This window comes from Scardinius erythrophthalmus (assembly GCF_964197995.2).
Source record: "Scardinius erythrophthalmus genome assembly, chromosome: 10".
NCBI classification, from domain to species: Eukaryota; Metazoa; Chordata; class Actinopteri; order Cypriniformes; family Leuciscidae; genus Scardinius; species Scardinius erythrophthalmus.
In genome coordinates, this window is record NC_138230.1 from 37,251,711 (window position 1) to 37,276,089 (window position 24,379).

The window sequence follows — 24,379 nt, forward strand, 5'->3', positions numbered from 1 at the left end:
GAGAAAATAGAAAAAACAAAAGTAAAAGAATGAACGTGAACGGCAGTGAAAGAGGTAATAATGACTCCCTCCTCCTAATCCTCTTCATCAACCTACGTTTAACGTCACTTGCTCTCACACTTTAAGATACAATAAAAGCTATGGTCTTCTGTCTGCATCAGGATTGACTTCATCAATCATTTACTCAGAGCCCTTTACAATTTCCGCTCCCAAGAGCTGAAATCCCTCACCTCCTGCTGATGGGTTATGGCAGGTGGCCTGCTAAAGGAAACGTTTAATTGGAGTACAACAGCAGGGAGCATAGACAACACCAGAGCCTGAGAATAATACTCTACAACAGGCCACATGGAGCAAACATGTGCTACTGCCAACCAGTCAACAGTGATATGGCAAGTTAAAAAAGGATGCAAATACTAAAATATTCCTCTGTATTTTGCATGTCCTTTGCAATGTTCGGTTTTTTAGCTTAGAACTCCACGTAATCTTTGACGGATTTCTCCTGCTCGGCAGTGTGTATTTGAGCATGCATAGTGAATGATGAATGAATCTCGAACACTTCATATTTACATTCCTCACGAGTGAGTCATCTGGGGTTTGACGTTTGGCGTCATCCATCTGTCTTTTCCGAATTCACTTAAACGGACCATATCATAGAAAACAGGATCTGTGTTGCTGTTTTGCAGTAAAAGAGGTGATGGTGTAATGTACTATGAAGACCCTACCCAGCCCACCCAGACAATTTACTGAAACTAAGAAGCAAAAAGGAGTCATTCAGAAATCAACACAAGGAATGATCATCCAAGTTTACACATAGCATGATCTTAACCTCAAGAATTCCAACAAAAACAGCCCGTTTAATTCTAAGGGTCAGGGAGATGGATGAAAAATAACAACAAGAAACATCAAATTTCATCACATATGGACTTGAGGGAAAGTAATAAATGGTGCAAAAGTGTAAAACGTGGCCGTTTTAAACTGTGGATACTTCGCACACGGTTCATTTTGCTTTATGCTATCATAATTCGTCATTCTGAGGGAGTTCTTTGAATCATTCCCATGCAGTCGAATGTCGACACCCACCGACAGAGGGGGAGAGTGATTAATCGAGTGGGAGGTGTTTCTACGTCATCCTGTGGTCCAGTGCTCGGTCTCTGACACATCTCCCTGAAGATGGCTTGGGTGACTGAGAGATAAAGGGTCCTGTCCCTGCCTCACTGCCTCACTGCTCTTGCGCTGATATTAGACGGCTACGAGCCGTCCTGGTCCTGCCAACAAATTGAGGGCCATTCATGAGTCATAGAAGGAGAAAAATGAAACATTCCCTGAGGAAGGGAAAAAAATCCAGTTGGAGGATAAGGGTGTGAGGGGGCTGTGAACAATGGAGGGTTGAATGGTTCAACGTTTACATTACGTCAACAGTTCTGGAAAAGCACAACGAATAATGTTTATTCTGAGTTGAAGATGTTTATCTCCCAATCTTTGGCTTAGGCAATATGATGGTACGTGTTGTGCAATGGAAAGAAAAAAAGTATCAATTGGTAATGATACTGCTATATTGATAATATAGATAACGGTAGATCTGTTGTGTGATTAAAATATATATATATACCACTCAGAAAACTAACTTTGGTTTGTGCAAAAATTAAACAAAAAGCAAATAAATATGTGTTAAAAGTGTAGGTTCTGTAAGATTTCATGTTTTTGAGAGAAATCTCTTATGTTCACCAAGGCTGCATCTATTTGATCAAAAAGTAAAAAAAACAAAAATATATATTTTAAAATGTAATTTATCTGTGATGGCAAAGCTGACACTTCAGCACTCATTACTTCAGTGTCACATGATCATTCAAAAATCATTGATAATAATCAGTAAATTTAAAATGTTGAAAACATTATTTTTTCAGGATTCTTTAATAAATAGCATATCCAAAAGAACAGCACTTATTTGTAATAGAAATCTTTTATAGCAGATTGTGCTGGAGTAGACTTTACAGAGTGCTTGATCTTGAGCGCATTGTCAATACGAGATCTTGACCAAAAATTGCTGCACCTCTTGATGGAAATAAATGCTGTGATGATGTTATTTCTATCAAGAGGTGCAGCAATGTTTGGTCAAGATCTTGTTTTGACAATGCAAGAGTCCAGCACTCTGTAAAGTTTCCTCCAGCACATCCCAAAGACTTCCAGTGAATTGAAGGTCTGGACTCAGAGGTGCCGATTCATGTGTGGAAATGATTCTTCATGCTCTGTCCCAACCATTCTTTCACAGTTTGAGCCTGATGAATCATGACATTGTCATCCTGGAATATGGCCATGATGTGTCTTCCTACATGTCTGTTTAAGAAATGAAAAGCTACACACTCCATTAATTAGGGAAGAACTGTTGCCAAACATACAGTACTGTGCAAAAGTCTTAGGCATGTTAATGTTAATATCCCCCATGTTAATTGCAGGAAGGTTTCTTCAAGCATCTTGGAGACATTCCCGCAGTTCTTCTAGATTTAGAAGAGAAACATAATAATCACAATAATGATCCAATCATAGACTCTTAGGCATTTGCCTGTTTAAATCTAAATAGGCTGGGCAGTGTATTTACAGTTTTGATCAATTGAATGCATCCTTGCTGAATAAATGTAGGCTTTTTGTTTAAAAACAAATATTACTGACCCCAAACTTTTGAACAGTGGTGTATATATCTCACAATATAAAATTACCCATACCGCCTACAGATTTGGTCATACTGTCCACCCTTAATTTTGCTGATGGAAATGTTGGCAGGCCAGTGCAATGTGAGTAAATGAGTGAGGGAGTGTGTGAGTCAGTGTGTGAAAGTGTGTGTGAATCCACCATGGCCTCAGTAGAGGTAATGTTGTGGTGACACTTACATGTCCTTCAGCAGTGGCAGTGCTCCAGAGTGAGACACTGACCCGAGACCAGCTCTAGTCTTACTCACCGAGGTCAGACCATAGAAACATGAGAAAGGTCTAAGCACACAAACTGTTTAAAGCATTGGCATACGAGTCTGAGTGAGAAGCACAGGCTGGGTGAAAGTGAGAGAGAGAGAGTTAGAGACAAACAGCGTGTGTATTTTTATGTGTCAGAGGGAGAGGGTGGTGGCACTCATAACTTCCTGTTGCTGGATTAGCACATGGCCCACTCAGGCTATGTCAACAGAAAAGAGGCTGCATAACAAAAACACACTGATTCAACACTGGGACACAGCACAGCAATCGCTTCTGTCTAAACGCCGCTGACAGTGTTGAATGAGCCAGAGACCAGAAGGCTATTTTTTATCTTGTGGAAAGATAAAGCTCAAAACCGACTTGTTTAATTTATTTTCTACAACTTTACTGAGCAAACACAGTATGGAGCTTTAGATTTGTTCGACTAAAGTCAATCCTGTGAACTGCATTTCAAAGACCTTAGCCCTATACGATGTGTGCTTATAAATTAAACAATATGCTACTCAAACCCAAAACAGAAAGCTGTAATTTTTTTTTTACCTGACGACAATGTCAAACCATCTGAAATGATGCTAGAAACGTTTAATCATTACGTGCACAGTGTGGTCTGTTTGAGCACTAAATACGCCTTCAGAGGACCGGCTCTCGATTGCTCCAACAAAAAAATATATTTCTCTAAGGGCCAGTATTTCAATACAGGATCAAGCTATTGGACAAAAGCTGGAAATGCCTGCACAAACCCCCCATGGTTTCTGTTAGATTGGGTTTATAAATAAAATGAAAAAGTAAGGAGATGTCTCAAATTAGGCTCTAAATCGATTTGTAAGAGCGAGTGCTCACAAAAAAAAAAAAATGGCAACGTGTCTGTGCCTTTTCTGTGTCTGGGCTGTAGTAAAAGAACAATTTATTGGCCAGGCTAACTAAAACAGTAGATATTTGACCAAACTGAGATTATCGACACTGGCAAATAATCATTCCCGTATAGTCAATATGGAATCAACAGTCTTGGGCATGTATGTAAAAATGGAATAAATGTCCAGTAAATTGATATATTCAAAATAAGATTTACATTCACCGACGAGCCAAAACATTATGACCACCTGCCTAATATTATGTTGGTCATCCTTGCGCCACCAAACAGCTCCAACCTGCCGAGGCATGAATTCTACAAGAGCCCTGACGGTTTCCTGTGGTATCTGGCATGAAGACATTACCATCAGATCCTTTACAAGATGGAGCTGCCGTGGATTGAGCTTGTTGGTCCAGCACATCCCACAGATGCAGTATACCTGGTTAACTACAACGTTTAGGTAGGTGGCACGTCAAATTTACGTCCAGATGAATGGCAGGACCAGGGTTTCCCAGCAGAACATTGACTTTTCACTAATCATTTTATGTATCAGAACTTGACATGTGACCTTGTTAGGAAACGATCAACATTTTTCGCTTCACCTTAGAGTGGTCAAAATCTTTTGTCTCAGTGTATTCACACAATCTATGTATGGGGCCTAAAATTAAGATCTCATTTTTATAATTTATTACCATTTTTCTTTCTTTTTTTTTTTTACAAATTATATTATCAGCATAACAACTTAACTGATCAGTTTAAAAAAAAATACATAGACTTAACATTGGTGTTCTCATGCAAAAATGCACTTGTTAGATTAGTGACCTCGAAACCTTCTTTTTTTAAGATTTATTTATGGTGTGTTTGCCTTTATTGAGATAGGAAAGTACAGAGAAATGTCAGGAAGAGAAGATGAAGAGAATGGGACGGAATCAGGAAGGGTCCACGAGCCGGGACTCAAACTCAGGTTGCCCAGGCTATCGGCTCTGACAATCTTAAATATTTCTTATTTTATTTAAACATTTTCAAATTTCTAAAACGTAGTTTATCTCAGAACCATAGCCTTGTGGGCAGTGTTCTGACATATCACACAGCAGTGTTTGGGTGCCCTGAGTTAAATCCATGGCTTGAGGTCCTTCACTTATCCTGTTCCCCCCTCCCTGTCACTTCCTGTCTCTTCTCAACTAAAGGCTTAAAATGCCCCAAAATGTTCAGGATAGTTTCAGGTTTCAGAAATTCTGTATCTTATTTTTGGACTCATTTTGAGACTTTGAGACCCATTACATCAGTCATCAGCAATGCCACTTTCTAGATGTTGGCATTGCAAAGCCTGTTTTCATAAAATATTAGTTGTGAGTCAAAAAAGCTGCACCATTATAAAAGGAGACGTGAAGGACAATCAGATTTTATGTATGTTGACATAAGGTGCATATGACAGCTGTTCTCAAGCACCCTATACATCTATCACATTTCATTTCTTTACAGAGACAATTCCATTTTCTGTTGGATGTTTGCTAATATTTCATATGCATCTTATCACCCTCATAAAACAAATGGCTCAGGAAAGACATCTCCAGCAAAACAAGATTTAGTTACTATAAAAAGCCTAAACCTTGATGAGTGCAGCGACTAAACCCTGAATGAAAAACAGCCTTGATAATTCACTGCACAACATCATTTGTAGGTATATGCCAAACAATGGCAGATGGATTGTGTTCAACAAGCTTTATATTAAATTACTTTTTGAAATATACTACAAAACAAATACATTGAACTTAGTCCATTTAAAGTTTAATAACAGTGTTTTTTTTAAATTAAGTGGTTCAGTCTTGCATGCCTGTTTGTGTCCAGTCTAACACTAAAACATGAATCGTTGCCCTTGTAAGAAGAAGCTCTACCCTTATTTAAGGGTTATGAATATCATTTAAATAAAAGACTGAAATGGGAAATCGCAATGGCATGACATTACACAATGTCATTGCACTTTGTCACAAATTACATAGTTCTGCTGCCAAAAAACATTTACTCTGAAAAACGAGATGCATTCCATTTCATTACAGCCTTTCAGAGTAAAAGATGAAAGAGATCCTTTTAATTTCAAGAGCCGCACCTGTGGAGAAAGCTCTATCACACTCTATATCAATGGGTTAAAGAAGATAGAAGATAAAAGTGGTTAAAAAAAGAAACCTGATTTTAAAAGAAATTATAAATAATATAACAGATATGCCATGCTCTGAAAGTATACATGTGATCTCTCATCAGTTATAAAAACAGATTTGTACACATGGTGACATTATGACAGCTCACTCAATTATGCAATGAGGCAATAGCTGCTTAAACAAACAGTAATTAAACATTCGTCTGACACTGATGAATTCATTATCATCCATCATTTTTGATTAATTTTAATGATGGTCTATTAATTGCTGACAGAACCAAAGTAAAAAAAAAAAAAAAAAAAAATCAATCATAAGTACAGGCTGATTTAAACTTCTAGGGCCCTATTTTAACGATCTGAAACGCAAGTGTCAAAGCGCAAAGCGCAAGTAACTGTGGGCGGGTCTTGGCGCTGTTGCTATTTTCCCGGCGGGATAAATGACTCTTGCGCCAGGCGCAAATCTAAATTGGGCTGGTCTGAAGTAGCTTCATTAGTCATAGGTGTGGTTTGGGCGTAACGTGAAATAAACCAATCAGAGCGTCATCTCACATTCCCTTTAAGAGCAGGCGCGCTTTTTCTAAAGCGGATTCTTATTGTAACGGCGGATTTGCCAGGCGCGCGCCAGGAGCGGTTCACAGCCGAGGAGAGCAACGCTCTCATCAGGGACGTTGGGGATGGAGAAACCCACCCAAATTAACTTCGGTTAAAAAGGCGTATGAAAATTTGGGTAAATGTGTAAGCTAGATGTATGCTTTTATAATAAATTGTCTATCTATCTATCTATCTATCTATCTATGGTAATAATGTATGATTTGCAAAAATGAAAATGGCTGCTTCTGTGTAATTGAGAGAATCAAAGTGTATGCGCGTTGTGCACACGCTACATTGATTATGGCCAAGCATGCACCCTTAAAGTAGCATATTAATAACATGCGCAACGCGCCACTGACTTTAAACAAGTTTTTCCTGGTTAGTGGCGCAATTGTTTTCTAAACCTGCAAAATAGCATGAAGGAACGTTTGCGCCGGAACACGCCTCCTTTTTTGCGCTGAACCGCCCAGGGAGCGCAAGTTCATTCCCTAGTTTAGCGACGTGCTTCTGCGGAGGGAAAAGCGCGCTTTGCGCGGGTGCAAAATAGGAATGATACATGCGTCGGTGTTCAAATTCAATTGCGCTGGGTGCAAGATAGGGCCCCTAGAGTTAAATTCACATCTACACCATTAAAGCTTTTAGTTTGATTATTTATTCAGGCTTTCATTTTCACCAACCAAACAATTATTGTGCAAATATCAGCACTAATATATAATTATGCTTTTGGAAATTTATCCAGACCTCAATATTCTTGAGCTTTATGTGGGACTACCTGAAGCAAAGTTTTACACAATGGAAAAGGTGAGGTCATGATAAAATTAGCATTTGCAATTGGCTAGATGAAAGTACATTAGGTTCTCTGGTTGGAATCCAATAAGACAGAGAGATAATTAAGAGGAGATAGTAGAATAGGTAGCAAGTGCCAGCTCTGGAGAGGAAGCTGGAACATTGGCACTCCAGCCGAGCCAAAGTCAGTGTGTGGAAAAGTACAAAGTAAGAGAAAAGAAAAAAAACTCTTTCCCTCTGGATCTGGTTTGCCTAAAGTTGCCATGAAATCAAAATTGATTATTCTCATTTTTTACAGAAAGTTGAAGTGCTTATTATAATGATTTATCTGTGCACATCATTATTTATTTATTTTAATTCATATGCCTGGGATTAAAAAAAAAAAAAAAAAACCTCAAGGTTTGCTTGTTTGTAGGGCTGCCCATTTTGTCCTAAACTTTTACGATTATAAATCAATAAGATATAATAACAATAAATTAGAGTTATTATTATTATTATTATTAATAATAAATAAAGATATTCAACATTAGTAATATCGCTGTGAAATAATAAATGAGCATTTAAAAAAAAAAAAAAAACACTGGAGCATTAGCTGTTTGCGAACACAGTGCCACTTATCACTTTGAAACACGCAGCGCATTTCTATTTATTTAATTCAATTGCAGCCTTTGTGATTTCCTAATCGCACTAAGCCATTTCACAATTTGTGTTTTATTGATTAATCATGCAGTCCTAACACCTGCATACCTAAAATATGCCCTTAATCAATAGTCAAAACAAAAGTTATTCACTGAACACAGTGCATGCTCATTGAATAAAGCATTTTAAAATTGTGAAGCTGTAGGCTAATTAGTTTGAAAATTAAAAGATATGTTTCTGTTACAATCACATTACCATCAATCTGTCCAGAAAGTCAATGAAGCTTCCTCCACCTATAATTGCAAAAAGGACCTCAGGGATCCCCCATACAACACAGGACCAACTAAGAAATTCTTTCACTGCTCCCATACAGACTCACTTCATGTTGATTACAGCACAGACTGTACTAAATCAAACCAGAAGGGCTTGTGATAAGGTACCACGGGTCATCACTGTACAAAGACTCATTGATCTATTCCCGTACACTCATTACATTACAATGTGGCAGGCAGAGCGCCAAACGTGAGCACATGCTCCTCAAAAACTGTACATCGCAGCCATTGAACTTGCTATATAAACAAAAGCTAATGAGAAAAGGGTGGTTTTTCTACCTTGGCATGAAAGAACAAGCATACTTTATCAAAGGATATCTTCAGGCTCAACATGAACACTGCAGACCACCACATTTGTTTTGTGTGCATTCCTGGTGTTTTATCCCTTAAACACGGCTGATCGGTTATATGATTGTGGTATTCGTATTATTAGATTAAGTGGGACCACAATTTCCCAGGCTTTGGAAATTTGATTATCATGTTTAAATAGACATCAAGACCGTGAAAATGTATGTGCAGATACAGCAAATCTATGAACTCAAGATGAATCCGTTTTCTTTCATACCTTCTGGTCATGCGGTGCGATTCTGGGATTAATACAGTCAGGCTAACTCATAATACAGTTCCAACTTTCTATCACAGAGGTGTGTATTATATGAAAAGTCAGCATATTGGGGAAAGTTGTCTTTTATCTATGTTTGCAGACTACATATGAGCTATGACATGACAGGGATGGCAGGAAAGCGTGGTCTCTCGTACCTGGGAACTCAATACAGCAGACATTCAGGGCTGCTTTTCACTGTGATTTAATGCAGATGTGCCTTAGCAGTGAGATGAATGGCTGGATGGGGGGGGGGGGGGCGCAATGGGAAGACGAAGTACATAGTGCTGTTGGAATGCTGAGGCTAATAATACCCAGTGATTGGTGAGCTTTGTGCCCTGCCAAGAATCACTGGCTGCACAACAGCATGGATGTCAAACTGCTCAGCCATTTAATCACTCTTTATACAGCCAGTGTTTAACTCCATTTTAGTCACACTTGCTCTGCATTAACACTATCTGTTAAAACAAGATGTACAGTTTTAGATTGGCACAACTTAAAATGTCACCTAAAATACAGTAGTGAGCAGACAGTACCAATACTTGCCATCGTTCAAAGTGACTTATAGTACACTAAATTGTAAACTCCCTCTTCAATTCTCAGACCATGCATTTTTGGAACCAGACACTTTTTTTATTAGCAGCCAAAATCCTTGAAGACAGCAATCACAACACATTTCAAAGTGACAGAATATTCTATAACATATGGAATTATACAGGGCAGGACTTGACTGGATAGACTGGACTGATTAGTCTGATATAAGTAGAACAAAGTTAAAAAATGATTTACTTTTATATTTACATATTACATATTTACTTCTCAACACGTTCCTGGGGCCTGTACCATGAAGGTAGCTGAACAAACTCAGGGTTGCAGGATTAGTTTCGAGTTGACAAAACCAAACCAATCCAACCAGGCTTTGTTGGTACCATGATGCTGATCTTCAGCTTTCACTGTCAACTCAGGCTTTGATCCTGAATTTAGGTGAGTTTACGTGTGACATCAGTAGCGAACAGCCAATCACATGCTGAGAAAGAGTGAAACTACGATTCATTTCACGCGAGAGAAGCAGCGCGATTCACTTCTCTCTTCTGCAGAACATTAAGAATATTAAAAAATATAAAGAATTTTAACAAATTTACAGACCACTATTTTCTACTTGCTTCTCTTAAAGCCGAGCTACTTTCATAGTACCTAAAACTCAGGGTTGGCACAAACTAATCTTAAACTTACCTGGCTAGCCACCTAAACCGGCTTCATGGTATAGGCCTCCGGTCTCATTGTGAACGATACATAATGATGTACCTTATTCTTAATCCTTATTTTTTAGATTAGGTTATAAAAGTATTTTTCATAATTGATATTATTATTATTATTACAATTTTATTATCGCTATCGTGAGATTACAATTATTTTATTATATAGACATCCTAGTTTTTAACAACAAAGACAAATTACTCTAACAGTGTGCAGGAAAAAAAATAATATAATTTTAACTTACTAAAAAAGGGGATATTTAATAAATATTCCATATAATTTTTGTATTAGTTTTGGCTTTAGTACAGTTGCATGATAAATAATTGTAAAAGAAATGAATAATATAGGCTAAATAAACATTTTAAATACTCACACATTTTCTCACACAGTATAAAAGCATCTCAATGAAATAAGATTACGTTATATATATATATATATATATATATATATATATATATATATATATATATATATATATATATAACATTTTATATAACATATTTATATATGAATATCTTGCTGCCTTTCTATTTTATAAAGGTGGTCTCTCGAAGAGGATATTATATTTAATATAAAGACCACTCTTCACAAACCAATCAGATCCTGTTTAAGTCTTCCTATTCAGTTTACCATGTTTCATCAAAAACGTGCACTAATGAATCATGCACAATAAGACCAATGACACTGATAAGAAATTTAGATTTCATGTTGTCTTTTAAAACTAAGGTGAACACATTCTAATGGGTCAACTAGTTCAAATATATAGTCATCTGAAATTCATTTGTCCCAGGGCAGACTGATAAAAAGCTTCCAGATCTTTTTGCAGTGCAGGTCCTCCTCACTGCTCCACGCTCATTCAGAGGATTCAGCAGAGCACAATAAAGCCCTTTCATTCTGCAGCTCTGACGCAAGCGTGATTACCGACGCGAGGGGGTGGGTGGGGGGGGGGGTGCTGGCAACGTGACCGCACACTGAAACTTCTCTCACAAATACCAAAAGCACACCGCTACTCTGACCTTGCCATTACTGTAAGAGTGCACCATTAAATAGAGGGCAAGCATCCTGAGGTGCACTCTGGGTTTGGAGGACTGGTCAAACACTCCACACTTATCAAAAGGGCTGGGTCTGTAGTTCAATCCTCAAGGTCATTCTTTAACATCAAAATGTAAAAAATTATTTCTGGTTTTCATTTTGTAATTCTGTTTTTGCCTAGTAGACACTAAAATTGGTGATTTTTTTTTCAAAATTTACACTGCAAAGTGCAGAGCTGGCATAATTTAATCTGACTTTTATACGACATTGTGTCTTTTACACTGAATTTTAAGCAGGCACAGAGAAGCATTAACTCGGCTGTTTAAAGACGCCTTTATATACAAGTGACAAGAATATAATTTAGGCTGGATTTTTTGATTAAGTTAGTAGCCTAAGCAACTGTCTAGCAACGACCCAGAATACCTAGCAACACACTAGGGCTCTGTTTACACCTGGTATTAAGATGCGTTTTGGATAATCGGATCACAAGTAGATGAGGGAGACACATACCCGTTTACAACTGGTGTTTTAATCCGTCTCATTTGTACACTTTCAATCACTTCAGTCCTGATTTCTTCGAGGGGAGGGTCTATGGGTTGGTAAATGTATAAGCTTTTTTAGATCTTTCGATCTAATGGATGAAATAAACTCACTTAATTTACATATGAATGCGCACAGGAAAACATACAGAGAACATCAGCTTTTAGTATCTGCTCTGAAGCCGCAAGACCCCGCCAAATGTGGTGAGTGTGTGTTAGAAATAAGGAATGGTAAGAGAACATTTTGCTTGGTATGTTTTTCGTCTTCAAACTTGCGTCTTCAGCCGATAAAGCTTTAATCCCATCTGGCTAGTGTCCTTTCACATAATGTTTATGCATTAAGTCAGTAGGCAGAGAGTAGGTAGTGTTTTGTGGCTTTTCGAAAGCAATCTGGTCTAATGCGTTTTCGACAACCTCTGGAAGTGGTCAAAAGCTCAAAATGTTTTAGACCCCATTTACACCTGATTTAATGTCGTCCAATGTGATCCGATCGACCAAAATGCATCTTAATAGCAGGTGTAAATAGGGCCTATAACTACCAGAACACCCTAAAAATCACAAAACAATGAGCTAAAACTCTCAAAAACAAACTAAAAATCTCATTGAAGATTAGATGTCTCACCATTATTGACCAGCGGATCACGTCTTTCCACATATTCCAAAAGCAAATCTTTCCTTGGTGTGATCCTCTTGAGAAATCTCCTTCTCACCCTCTAATGGCTTGGTAGAAAGTGAGAGGTCACGTACGGTACACATGAAAACCATTCTCGCCTCCAGCTTTGACAAAGATGACAGTCGAGTCCTCAGAGTTCATGTATCAGGTGTCCCAATAGAGAGTGAAAATGAATATAAATTTCCATTTCATCGCACACCAGCCATGCAGCAATTTCATGAGTTGAGCTGTAATCTTAGTGTTCATGAAGCCACACATTCAGATCTGCTAAGCTGATACATTATGAAAACATATGTTCATCGCCTTCTGCATTATGATGAACACATGGATGCTCTAGTGAGCTTACAAAATAGGCTTTTAACAGACTTTTTGTCCAAATATTAAAGTTGTCATCAATTACTCACCCTCAGTTTGAGGGTTTAAAAGCAGTTTGACTTTCATTGAAATGAATGAGGATGGACACATTAAAGCTTCAAAAAGGATGCAAAAGTAACGTTAAAGTATCATAAAAGTAGTCCATACAACATCTGGTCAATATATATTATATAAAGCTATCACATGGCTTTGGAAAAATCTAAATATGTTCATGTTTACCACTTTTATGGTGCTTATTTAGTGGCGCATGGTCATTAGAGCTTGGAATTTTCATTTTATTTAAAAGAGTGGTCAGTTCATTCTCAAACATTTATTTTTGTGTTGAAGAAAAAAGTTGGGGAAAAAAAGGTTGTACAGGTTTTGACCGACCTAAGGGTGAGAAATTAAGAATATGAATACATTTTCATTTTGGGTTTTCAACTTTTCAACTTTTTATTTAATTTTTTTTGAAGAGCTGTTATTTTGTGATATGCTAAAGTTCTTGTTACAAGATGTCTTTTTCAGGTTTGAAAGAAAAGTCTGAGTGTCTGAGAATGTAAATTATGAATGTTACTCTACCCTTGGAATAAGCTTCATGCCAGCAATTCAGAGATGCAGAGTTGTCAGTCAAGAGAAACTCAAGCAGAAAAAAAACAGGTTCCATATTAAAGGGATAGTTCGGCCAAAAATGATATTAAACCCATGATTTACTCACCCTCAAGCCGTTCGAGATGCATATGTCAATCATTTTTCAGACGAACACATTTTCAGTTATTTTAGAAAATGTCTTAGATCTTTCAGTGGTTATAATGTCAAGTCCACCTCCTTCAAGTCCCAAAAATGTGCATGCATCCTTCACAAAAGTAATCCATCCATTTCTAAAATAACTGAAAATGTGTTTGTCTGAAGAATGATTGACATATGCATCTCGAACGGCTTGAGGGTGAGTAGTAAATCATGGGTTTAATATCATTTTTGGCCGAACTATCCCTTTAAGGCTCAGCACAGGATACTCTGATGGCCCGCCAACAGAGATTTCTAATCAAGTGATAAATTAGAAATTATGAGACACAGGGGATACAACCTCTGACTGGTTCTGCCCGAGATTGAAATTCTATACTAAATAAATGAAAACAACAAACTAAAAACTAAAATCAAACATTTTAAATGCTACAAGTGAATAATGTACAGTATACAAAAGAGATGTATAATAAGTAATTTATTATTAAATTAGGGTTTTAAAAGATTAGCCTCCAGTTCTGTATCAAATTCTCCCTGACACTTTTCCCCATTTAATATTTTGTGTTAGACACACTGTTTCCGTCCTCACTAACCTCATCACAAATGCTTAAACAGACAAGATACGATCAGACAAACTACTTACCAAGACAGTTTAAGTTTCCTTAAAGAATTAAGTTTTCTTATCCATTTAATTTGCAGCCAGCTATATTCCATCTTGTCAAGCCTCCAGGCTGAGAAGACAACTTAAAATTACAATGCTTAATGGGGTAAGACACTATACCTCACAGAATGTTCTTGCAATAAGTGTACCATAAATTGATTTGGATAAAAGCGTAAGCTAAATGACAAATAAACTATTAGCTTGAGAATTTCACAATGAACCCCAGAGAAGTTCCCAACAGCAAGTAGATGACAAGTCAACTTTGGCTTTGCCGAACTACACTGCTATTTAAAAGTTTGGGGGCAATACGATTTTTACCAAAAATGCTCACCAAGGCAGCATTTATTTGATAAAAAAAAAAAAAATACAGTTAAAAAAAGTTACATTGTGCCATTATGCGACTCCTCGGTGTCACATGATAGAAATCAATATAATATGCTGATCTGGTGGTGCTCAAAAAACATTTCTTATTATATTGAATATTGAAAACAGTTATGCCATTTAATAGTTTTGTGGAAACCGTGATACATTTTTTCATTTCTTGTTCCAATTTTTTTTTGATGAATGGAAAGTTCACATGAAATATGCAATAACAGCCTTATTTAAAATAGAATATGTTATAACATTAAATGTATTTACGGACACTTTAGACCAATTTAATTGCTGAACAAAAGTGAAAAATTTCTTTCAACTTTAGTGTATGCTGGGAACAATCTCCTCAGGAGAGATAACACAATGTCACGCTGGAGTGTTCACTGGTGACTCACTGCAGAGTGGGAAGAGTACAGGCTATTTCTGTTTAAAGTGTATTAGCAGTGCGGAGGGGACCTTAAGGACTTGTGCTTCGCCCATTCTCTTCGGCTGTCATGCCCCATCATCTGCCCGGACTGATGAGCCGTGAGGAGAGAAATACACTCTTATTCACCCTCTTATTTGAAGGGAAGGGGAGATCCTTAAACAACTGATCTGCTTAAGGTACTGCAGACACTAAAGTGTACTGAGTTTATGTAGCAAAAACTTTAGTTGAGACAAATTTGCAGTAGCCGTACAAAGTCCTGAGGGCTTATTTCAAGGATTCTGTTCTTATTTTTGAGATTGCAGTCAGCCATTGCCATCGAGACATTTGTATGAAATGCACAGGGCTGCCCAGCTGCAGAGCTGCTCAGTTCCTGATAAGTGGATACGCATATAGCTAGCATCACATTCATCTTTAATGCCAGCAATTAATTATTGAAAAAAGCTTAACTTGTGCCCACAAGTCAGAAGGGTGTATAAAATGAATGAACAGCACTTTAACTGTGTACAATGGAGATATATAATGGGCATCTATGATTGTCACAAGCAGAAAAACAGACTGAGAATACCTGTAAAACATGGCAATTTTAATTAGCCCAATCATTAACATCAAAGAGACTAGGGATGTCCAAAGTACCATACTTCAGTAACAAGTCAATAAGAAAATGACAGTCTTGTCGAAGTATTAATGTAAACACAGACAGTATGGCTTAAATTAATGTAACATGAAGTAAACAAAAAATGGAAAAATATGGGCTCCATGTACGGGCCAGTACAGCGCTCGTGTATTCAAACTCATTAAAATGCTTCAATCCTAAAAACCAATACCGCACAGAGCGTGTACAGGGTTTGTGTCTAGACCCGGGTTTACTTCATTTTCCACGTTCTGGACAGTCATGTTCACACAGCTTTCAAATATACCGTGGATGAGCACAACTGGACAAGTTCGACACATGCGCAGTGCAGTTGCTTATGCGTACTCTACAAGACGTCAGAGGGAAGCACGTGTCATTAACAGGACATTCGCTCAAAAGGATAGAAGAAGAAAAGTAGCGGATCCACCATTGCATGCAAAGTTTAGAACAAGAACCAAAGCAAACACGATGGAAAAGGATATGTTGCTTTGTTTACTGTTCTTGGAACAGCATGCTGGTTTTTTGTTTTTTTGCTCTTTCCACACCCTTCGAATCTGCACTGCACAATACATTACAACTGTGCATTGCCACCTAACGGACTCTTCTGTCTCAACATTCACCTTGCGCATGTGCTGTTGTACACACCTTATGATGAAAATGACATCACGGGGACCTAACAGACTGACACTGTCTATTATGGTCTCCTTTGTCAGTCTAGGAGTACCACATAAATACCATGGTATATGATAACAATCATATTCATGTGATATAATTGCCATCTGATACATGGTACCACTACAAAGGGAAGGAAGAGGGTTTATTGCAAATGTATGATAAAAAAAGAACAGCTCACATCAAAGAATACCTTTAACCTAACAAAATGCAATTATTGTGGTCTTACAGCTTTTCCACAAACAATGAGCCCTTTATTCTCTTTGTATTTGCTTTATTGCTGCTATAAACACTGTGTAAAAGTGTTAATTCAAAGCTTTGTTCCAATGCCGCCATCATACAAACTCTTACTATACCACATCTGTATATGTCTAAGTAGATCTGTGGAATGAAATACGCTGTGTGTTTAAATTGATGAGGGGTAATGGGTTTGTTTTTTATTATGTGAGAGGGTGTGTCCTGGATATAGATTCCACCTTCTCCCCGGCATACTGTTACCTTAGATGTATGTCTGGTTATAATGTGGCCTGAATTTTAAAAATGACTCCAGAGACATAATAGAAAAAAGGAAAGCTGATCTCTTTGCAGTGTGTGTGGTCTCAAAGGTACATCAATAAATAGAGGTAAGCTTTAAAGGAATCCCAACAAAATATACTTTCATAATAAGCAGGAATAATTTCAAGGATGAATGTGCTGTAACTTCATATGAGATTAGACAGGATATTCATTTGCCAAGCTGGATGTGTTCCTGGATCAACATGTTAGTTAGTCCTTGAACAATGTGTTTGTGTCAAACAAATATAGTTCTAAACATGAAACGTAGCACTAAACCAAACTCTGAAATCTGATCTGATTAACAATAGTGTTCATGCAGGAGCAAGGTGTTAGACCAGGAACAAGTTCTTTTTGGCAAATCACTATAACCCAACTTCAACTACATCCTAGGGTTCGTGGAATCTTTGAGGATTGCTTGCTAAGAGTGAAAGTCAATCCAGACCTCTTTCTGTCTAATTCATTATCACCCAGAGTCTAAATGAAGACAACACCGAATTGCAATTATCACCTCGTTTTTATCACGCCTTTGGAAAAAGACAGCAGAAGTCTACTTAAAAAAAGGTCATCCCTGGTGAATAAGGTGTCGTCTTAAGCTCCATCAAGAAGGCAGGTTTTGTGCCTGATGACAGAAAGGAAGTGTCTTGGAAAGCCCGTATTAATGAATCAGATTTTCATTTCAGTCCAGTGTTTTTAAGCTGCTAATCTCTTAGGAAATCAATTGATATGCCTGAACTGGAAATGTAATATTGATATGATGTCACTGCTGAATGAGACAGCTGGTACTATGATTTGATTAATCACGTCAGTACAGAAACTATACATGAGACAAAGTCAAAAAAGGCTTCTTAAGGCCCCATGTAATTTGCAGAATGTTCACTTTGACAAGCTGTTTCGAACTCCCGAAATGAACCCGAAATTAACTTTGTTTTGGACTGATTTTGTTTGAAATGACGTCACAACAGTTTATTAAATTTTGCTTGAAGTATATCTAGGCTTTAAAGTGAACATGACTTGATTTTAACTATCTGGAATTGATTGGATTGTGAAAAGTAGATGTTCCATCCCAGAATGGAGACCAGAAATATTATTAAAGAAGGAAATAAGGTCAGTTTTGATGCCACGTAGACTTTAAATTCATGTAAACATTGACAAACAAATTAAATTCCACTGAAGGATCTATGGAATCCAGTTTCCAACTCCGAATGAAAAATAAAATGGGTAAATAAGAGTAATCTAAAATAAGAACTAAAGCCACATTGTAAAATATAAAGATATAAAGGCCCAATTATGAAAAATAAAGTTGCAGTTTTGAGATATGAAGTCACATTGTATGATATGTCAAATGTCAGGTATAAAATTGCATCTATAGCCCTATTCGGGCGGGACTAGTCTAACATGGAGAGGTGGGGTAAAGTAATAATTACCAGAGCTTCTCTGTGATTTTAGTCCCGTCCGAATGTGCCATCTCAGTAATCATTACGGATAATGTCAGTAAAGATTACGGCGACTTCATGGTAATACTAATCCCGTGCGAATAGACCCGCTGTAAATATGTACTTAAATATTTCGTCATTTCCTGTTTAAAAGTATTTTTCTGCGTTTTTTCAAGTATGGAGACGCTTGAAAAAGCATTCAGACGCGTTCTAGATGCTGGGACAAGTCTGTGGCAAAACTCGAGTGTTTTCCACATACCATTCATATCAGATAGAAGATCGAAAGCACTTGTTAGAGGCACAAAACATATTTTAGCGTTAGGTAAGTGCCTATTACCAACACATTTCAATCTGAAGTTAATTAATACATTGTTCGACCAGACATAACTGTTTTATATATATATATAAATATAGGTTATATGGGCACGTGATATCAGGAAGCAACGTAATACGCACATGACAACACGAGGGTGACGGCGATGCGCAAATCGAGTTACCCCTCCCACTTCTGCTAGTTTTACTGAGATATCTTATCCTGTGCGAATTGGCCATTAATATTACAGACGTCCTGTGGTAAAATTACATTACTCCATCTACCCTTGTAAAGTTAATCCCGTCAGAATAGGGCTTATGAGATACAAGGTCATAATAATGAGAAACAATGGTACAACCGCAATATTTAAAATTGTGAAATATGCAATCGCAGTTATGAAAAATAAAGAGATATTAAGTCAAAATTATGACGTATAAAGTCACCTTTGTATAAATAGTCACTGTAATAAAAAATAAAACCACAATTAGCCTATCTTTTTATTACTATTCTGACTCTGAGGTGGAAACAGGCATTCAATACGGAGCAACTGAGTTTTAAATTGACACTGAGGCAAAAAACTAAAGCTCCTTCATTGAGAAACCAAACTAACCTCAGAAAACAGTATTAGTCGTGGGTAGACCACAGGGAGTCCATGTAGCCCTCCAGTGTCAATATATCCCTCATTACGCATAACCAAGTCTGTATCCTGATCTAGCCATGGAGAGGCTGACCTATGGTCCTGTTTCTCCCCTTTCCAACACTAAGTGAGACACCCATTGGCCACACATAAACATTCTCGTTCATCCAGTGAGAGTGATGAAACATAAGCCTCATTGAGGAATGTAGAGACCACACCAGTGTTTGCACAGTGAAATGTACCTTACACACACACAGAGAGGGGTCTGAAATAGGGACATTCAACATATGAGAGGCTTGAACAACCAAGTGTTGCAATAAACACACTTAAAAATAGAGCATTTAACAGAATGCACAATATTTGACTTGATCAAAATGACTGAGCTGTACAGCTTGTTAATAACACTTTCAATGATTTCTTAAATTCTTCACGTAAAATATAATAGCATAACAATTTGGAATGATATTAGGGTGAATAAATAATGACAAAATTTTATTTTCTTTTTTAATTGAAGAGTAACTGACCTGCATCATTATGTGTCTTTAAGTTAAAAAAAACATTACCTGCAGTCACATTAATGTGAGGCCCACCTGTCACCAGTTGTAGTTTCTGTCACCCTGAGAGGCCATAAATATATAAAACTAGCCTCCTGGACCAACAAGATCTCAGTAAATATGTGTATCCTGTGACCATAGCCAGGTCATCTTGGAGTCAGTCTGCTCACAGGAAAAACCTTGGCAATCCCCTCAATGAAGCACAATAGATGGGAAAAGATTCCCAGCCACCAACATCTTGACAACTTTAAATCAACATTAAAAAAAAAAAAACATACTTTTTTTTAAACATACATTCCCTGGTCTTACTTTGAACAATTGATTAGGGCACGTTATTCCAAAGAAAACAAAAATATAACACCTGGCTCCATCTATAAAATGACTTCTCATTTTTTTATTCTGTCACCAATTCCTCTTATTTATTGACTATTTTTAGACTTTATTGGTTAACTTTGGCTGTTAAGGTGCGGACATATTTAATGTTGTTCAGTATTTAACGTTGTTAGGGCAAAAGATTTCCCCTCGCAAAATTCACAATGGGTTCAAGTTGGTCACATGGATTCGCCAAGTTGACAAACAGAAAGCTGCTGAGTTTGTGAGTTGTTTCATACATCGCACACTATTATTGACAATAAACAATGGACTTTTTTGCCCGCACATGTTATATATATATATATAGATGTTATAACTACACCAATTTTTCCATTGAAAATCCGTTGACCATTATATTATAGTAGATGTTTCACTACCTGAAAAGACCATGAATGTCAATGCTGCTCCAGGCTGGTTTAACCACTTTGTTTACCATCAAAACGAAGATGAATTGCTAGCTACTCAAGCCTTTTGGGGAAATAGCGGACCAGCATCCAAAAACAAAACAAATGTATCCAGAACTGTGTGCCTAAGCAGCAAAGATGGCAACACCCAGGTCATATATTTCCCAGGCTGCATGCACCTGACAAGCAACTGCCATTGAAATTAATATAAATGAACGGATAGCGTTCTCCATGTATATTAGCCCTTCTTCTTAGGTACTACAAAGTGTAAGTAACATTCAGGAAGATCAGCCAGAGTGTAATCAGAAGAAAGCTGTGATGGCTAGTTGTAGCATCATTAACATAGTATTATCAGGATTTATCTGTCCAACAACAGTAGGGATGTGCAGCAGCACAAATCCCTTCAGCTCAACAGTGACGTGATTGATGGAAGTAATTACCACAAGGAGCTGCATTTAGATCTTCCTAATGGAGGGAGTATTGAGGGATACACCATCTGAGAATCAAAAGGATAAGCACTCTCCTCAACATCATGCCAAAAGATTTGCTTGCTCTCGTTTGGTTTCTGCACTGCCTTTTATGTTAGCAGTGCACAAAAACTGAACTTTTATTTGTGAGCTCTGGCGACAGTCAACATGCATTTACAATGCAGCATTTAATTTCAAAGACACTCACCGTATATTTCCCATTGACCAGGTGACGTATCTGTGCTTTTAACCACTTTAAAGTTAACATACCCATGACAGGCCATGATTAAGAGTGTCGCTCTAATACGGTTTTCTAAAAGCTACTTAAGATAGATCTGATCTAATGACTGTCTGCACGCTCTAAAATGGTTTTGATGAAATAATGAACATTCAACATAATGAAATAATGAATAGTGAGATCTAGCAGTATGGTCCACTGAGCAGGCTTACTTTTCACTGGTGTGTTTTCAGGCTTTTGCCTATGTATTTAAATGATGGCTGTTTTCACAAAGCCTGTCTGTAACTTCAGTTCCCCAGCAGACAGTGGAAAGGTAAATGCTTTCACAAAAGACTCACATTGTGTTGGCATCAGGTGATTTAAGCTTAGCTCTGAGATCATAAGCCTTCTGAAGGAGCAAAGAGCTCAACAGGTAAGAGGAATGCTGGTTTGAGAGCAGAGCAAGGAGGTCTAGACTAACTGTAGAAAGCCATCTGCAGATCACTCACAAATGAAGAAAGGTTGGAGGGGGCAATGTGCTTAATTGTCACATTTATGACAAATATGACAATATTATTATTTTTGGTGAGGGGGGTTTGTTGGAATGAAATATGACCTTGACATTATGGTTTCCCCCTTAAGGTTTCCAATCCTAGACAGGTGATGGATGTCACAGGTCAGGTGTTGGGTGACTGGAAAAGAAGAGGTCTCATTGCATTTGGGCTCCTCCAGGCTGAAACCTTAGATATATCCTAAACTGATCATGTGAAATTCTTAAGGTCATTAAAACCTCGGTCCAAAGTGAGACAGGCCTCTTCTGGGGACTCGGCTCTGTTCATTCAGCTGCGAGACAAGAAACTACAGCGTTTTGTTACAAAATCATTATACAACACTGCTGCAAAATACCATTTCTTATGTCGATTTTGTTGTTGTCTCGGGAGGTCGAGTATTTGTTCTAGTTTTGCTGTTGTCCAGGGAGAAAATATACCATTGCACAGCCATTGCACAGTACAGTAGAATAATGAGCCTTTTGTAATTACTGTTAAGGTAAGTGGGTATTTGTCACAAGCCCCTCACATTCCATATGCACAGCAACTTGAGCCACCACTGTCCCAGTGCCAATGTATGCTGAAAGACAGTGAATGCCCAACCTCACAAACAGAGATTTATTATCTCCATGTGCTTATGTCATTTAAAGACTGAAGAGCAATACATTAGCATGGCAATTTAGACACCCAGCTAGAATAGAAAAACAACAGGAAACAAAAAACATAGCGGACCTGTAACTGTTCTTCGTACTGGCAGCCTCTTTGTCCGTGAGTATAACCCATGAGCCCTAAGATCAGTGGTGACAGCGAGACAGTGGGGGGCCGAGGTAGCCCACCTCTTTCCCAGATTTTTCCCTGAAACTAGCGTGAGCTCAGGGAGGAAGAATTCCATCAAACTCTTGCGGTGATTAAGATCTCTTCCTGCTCAATGACAGGTCCCGTAGCCTGTAACGTAAATACAGCCTGGAGCGGAGCCAAGCTGTCACTGATGCAGAAACTCAAACTGAGGGGTATGTCGCACCCCTAATCAGACGGGCAACTTCTGAGAGCCGCCTCGGTAAGGTTATGCTAGGAATTACCAAATGCTGTGAAAACCAGATGAAACCCAGAACGACCATGAAAAGAACAGAATCATCGTCTCTCAACAAAGAGTGATCAACCGGAAACCCTTCCGATTTAAGAACAGACATACTCTAAACTAAAACTAGTGGATTATCTTACTTTTTAAGGCTTGAGAATTTTTTGGGGCAGTGCCAAAGTGTATTTGGACACTTCAGATACAGAATGTCCATACAATGAGTCAACAGGGTCCAATATCTTTCATTATATGGAAAAAAAAAAATTCTTCATACAGACATTCAGGTTTACAACAAACCTTGTTTTTGTCATGTAAAATCATCATACATAACAGATAGACATGTCATATATCGTTGAAAAGCATCAACAAGCAGAATACAACAAGCATATTTGTTTCAGTTAGAGACCAAACTATAACAAGTATTTGTATGAAAAAGACAAGGCATGACAATGACATGCTGCTTGGATAAAGCTATAGGACTTCCGGGATCCGATCGAGTCGCGATTATGACGCAGTGTTTTCCAACATCATATGAAAGTTGAACCAATGGAAACTGGATCTCAGGAATTCGATCGCGTCGCGATCATGACGCAGTGTTTTCCAACGTCATATGAAAGTTGAACCAATGGAAACTGGATCTTGGGTGTGGTGGGTAGGGACGTGTAGACACCAATCATACACAGTTTTACAGCTGTCACACTTGGATTGGTTTGATCGCTCAGATTGGCACGTCTCGATTTACCATGCGCCATAGAATAGGAGCGCACAGCTGGAACAGCGCTGGAAGATCATCACTCATCCACCAGGATCTTATTACTTGTTGTTTATTCTATGTAATTTTACTGTGGCATTTACAGTAAGTAGGCTAGTTCTTACGATCAGTAAAATCACATGTTGAGAGGATTTTTTTGGACCCTTGGTTAATTATGTTTCTAAATAAATGGCTAGCCTACCTAATCCATTGCATGGCTTGAAGACATTTAGGTGTGTTCTAATTGAAGTGGCGCTGCACAGACCAATCGGTGTATGAAATCAAAGTACCACAAGAGCGATTAGAGAGCAGATGGCGTAATACTTAACTATGGTGTGCTCGCTTAATTTTTCCTTGTGTGTCTATGCACTCTAATTATGACCTTACTTAATCGACCATCCATAAGTTTTATTGATTACCCTGTGTCCAACCTAATTGCTGAGGCTCCCTAGTGGGCCTCATTCCCTGTAAGAGAACCATGGATTTGAATCATAAACAAACACTTTTTGCAAAATGTTTTACCTCAATCATGCAGCCCTATACAACCTAGTAACTAAAGTTGAATATTCACTGTCACTTATATTTGCCATGGTATGAACGGTGTGTTAGATCATCAATTACAAAAGTTTCTTGGATGGAGGTTGTAGTTCACAATACGGCTCTTATCAGTTCTGGCTTCCTTTTTTTACACCTCCACTAGTTAAACAAACACATGGGGCACAAAGGACTACATGCAGTCAAGTAAACACAGAGAACATGCCTTCACACACACAT

The 24,379-nt window shown here is 37.9% G+C and overlaps 1 protein-coding gene across 2 annotated transcripts in view; it reads right to left on the bottom strand.

Moving 5' to 3' along the window:
• Nucleotides 1-24,379, bottom strand: part of ctnnal1 (catenin (cadherin-associated protein), alpha-like 1) — a 57,188-nt gene that overhangs the window by 27,925 nt on the left and 4,884 nt on the right. The gene's annotated exons all lie outside the window — the stretch shown is intronic.